Here is a 3226-nt window from a genome sequence, read left to right as displayed (position 1 = left end):
CACAGGCGCACACTAGCATTCATTTGTGGGGTACAAGCTTTGTTAATTATTGAATTGGTTATATCCCAATTGGGATAGTAGTGCATTGAAAGCTTTCATTTCGATAAAGGTGGATAACAAACCCTTTTCATTAAGTAGCCGGGATTCGAGCCTTATCAAGTACTAAATTTCTCGCGCCGAAAGATAGAGGGCCCAAACTCTAGGTTAATAATTGAATGCTAAAAAAAAAAAAAAAAAAAAAAAAGCAATAAAAAAGTGACTACTTCTCCCAAAAGGTGAGAAGTGGGAAATGATTAGATGGAGGTTATTTTGATTTGTAACCTAGTTGATTTGAGCTTGTAAGTCCTTAGGGGTGTTTGAACACTTAGTGCCCTAAAGCCGTCTGGTTTGGGAGCCATTGACCTAACGCTCGACCTCATGGATTGCTAGAAAGCTTAATAGATCAACACATTGCACTGTGCTTCCATCTTTGATCCTTAGGATTAATGAAAAAAAAAAAAAAAAAAAAAAAAAATTGAGTGGAAGAAATAAGCGCACCTAGTTGAATAAAGTTTTAATAAAAGGTCCATTCTTTGTCTTAATGATTGGTACTAGATTTGTGTGCTAGTTTGAGGGTAAGGATGTGATTATTTCTTTAATTGGCTTAGATAGTAACATACTTGATGCCGGTCCACTCAAAAAGCATCTAGAGTTGTTTTGATTTGCATGATCATTTTCTTGATGTGTGGAGGACCATACTTACTTGCTTGGTGTTGAAATTTTAGGAGATTACTTGGAAATGGTTGAAAAATTGTATACTTGAGGTAGTTTTCTCCCAATGCTTGTTTGCAATATTGGTGCCTCTTTAATGAGAATGAGCTTAATGTTTGTGGGCATCATTTCTGTAAACCCTCACGAGATTTCACTCGTCCACTAAGGGTAACCTAGGGGTTTAAAAGGCTTGTTGCATATGCTAAATGCAATCGTGTACCCTACGAAAGAGGAGTTATCATTTTATTGCTATCTAGTTCATAGTTGTATAATCGTTCATTTCATTCATTTACTTCATAGTTCATTACTAGGGACTAGCAATATTTAAGTTTGAGGGAGTGATAAGCGCTGAAAAGTGCGAATTTAAACCCCTTAAGCTTAGGTATTTTAGGACCTTTATCTATCTTATTTTTTCGTCTTAAACTAATTTCATATTATTACCCTTTTCAGGCACTTATCCCAAAAATAAGTTAATTCAGTCAAATAAGAGCATTAAAGAAGCTATCTCAAGTTGAATGGAAGAAAGGAGCAAAGTGGAAGCAAAGTGTGGAAAAACAGCAAGTTCGATCGATCTCAATAATTCTTCGATCGATCTGGAGGTGATCGATCTGGACATTTCAAGATGAATCAAAACCTTTGTCCTTATCCAAAAGATTCCACCATTTTCGATCAATCCAACTTTCCTTAGATCGATCGAAATTGTTTGATCTTATCCTCACCTACCACCCCAACTACCACTTTTGTCTTTTTCCAAAAATATCTCAAAATATCTCAGAGATTTGTCTTTATTCAAAAAGGCGCCGCTAAGGATGATTGATCTCTGTAGCATTCGATGGATGTCACATAAGTTCGATCGATCTTATCACATTTCAATCTATCGAACCTCCTCAAGTTCGAATTAAAACAAATTCCAGCTCATTAAAAGTTGGCTCGTGGTGCAATTATTGCAAGGGCCCTAGTGCACGAGTTTAAACCATTGGGTGTGGCACTTGAGCCTCCTATATAAGTATTTGGAGCCATTTTAAGAGCAAGATTCATCATAATTACATATCTCATATCACATATCTTGGAGAGGAGGCTAGAGACTAGAGAGAGCTTTACACATTTTGGGAGTTCTTCCATTCTTCTAGGGTTTCCATTAAGAAGGAGGTCATTCCTACCATGGAGATAGCCCTTGAGGGTTGGATGACTACTTCAATGAGTGGCTAGACATTTACTTGGGGCTAGAGTAGCCCCTAACTTTGCTTCCTAGACCTAGTGCTTTGTATATTTTTGAGATTTACTTGTAACAAATGTTTTGATCTTGGATTTATATATATCTTGTGGTTTTTATTTGATATGTATGGATTAATGCTTTCAATTGATTATCTATTTCTAATCATATGTCTATGTATGCTAGAATGGATGATTCATGTGCTTTTCTTTAGATTTAAAGGAATTTATGCATGTCTATGTGTATGGATGAAGTTAATCTAGTGATGATCAAAACATAGTGCTTAATTGAACACTCTTGTAATTTATTTGATGGTTCACACTTGTTTCTTGATGGATTGTGCCACACCTTTAGCTTACTTAGTTTAATTTCCATGTCTTTAGTGTAGATGTAGTGTAATTGCTTTAGATTTATATAGAGGTAGACAATCTATTCTTGTTCCTTGGTGTTTCATACTTATGAATGCAAAGGGTGTATGTTTCTAGGTAGTTGTGTGTGCATAAATTGTGGTTTCATTGAATGGATTTTGGTCTCATTTGATAGGTTGTGCTTTCCATTTGAATTAGCTAGACAATCTATACTTATTTACCATCCATGCTTAGTTTCAATTAATGTCACACACACACAAGTTACAATTTAATTTGCCCATTGATATACAATTGCTAGGGTCGAGTGAAGTCAAGCTTAGTGGTGAGCTCTAGTACCCCAAGTCCTCTCATCTATATCTTTTTCCCTACTTTCTAAATTATTACCTTTTACTTGCTTTAATTTCAATTGCATTGTAGTTTAATCAACCAAACAAACCATCTTTTGATCACTCGACCTACTAACCCTATATGTTGTTTTCATTGCAAACACGCCTACAATCCCTTGGAATGATCCCTACTCACCCTAACTATATTTTTAGTTAGAGGTAGTAGTGGCATTTATAAATTTAAAACTTGGCCACATTGCACATTCACATTCTTAGTACATTTTTAGGCTTTGGTCCGACGACACACCACATTGTTAAATAATGGTATAGACGGCTATTACGAGGTAATAATGACTTTTTTCTTTAATTTGCTTCTGCCTTGAACATGCCCTTTAAAATAAAAATAAAAATAAATAGGTAGATCAATTTAAACAAAGATATTGAAATTTAGGCTAGCAGTAGGGCAGTTCTGAGCGGGTGTACTCTAACCTGCTGATAAATGCTAAAATATGCACATTTCAACCCTATTCTTAGGTATATTAGACCTTTCATCTATCCTTACTTTCCTA

The sequence above is a fragment of the Cornus florida genome, unplaced genomic scaffold (genome assembly GCF_030987335.1).
Source record: "Cornus florida cultivar Cherokee Brave unplaced genomic scaffold, ASM3098733v1 CherokeeBrave_3.0.0_Hap2_Chr10, whole genome shotgun sequence".
NCBI classification, from domain to species: domain Eukaryota; kingdom Viridiplantae; phylum Streptophyta; class Magnoliopsida; order Cornales; family Cornaceae; genus Cornus; species Cornus florida.
The sequence above is the reverse complement of the archived record's forward strand: the minus strand, read 5'-3'. Positions refer to the sequence as shown.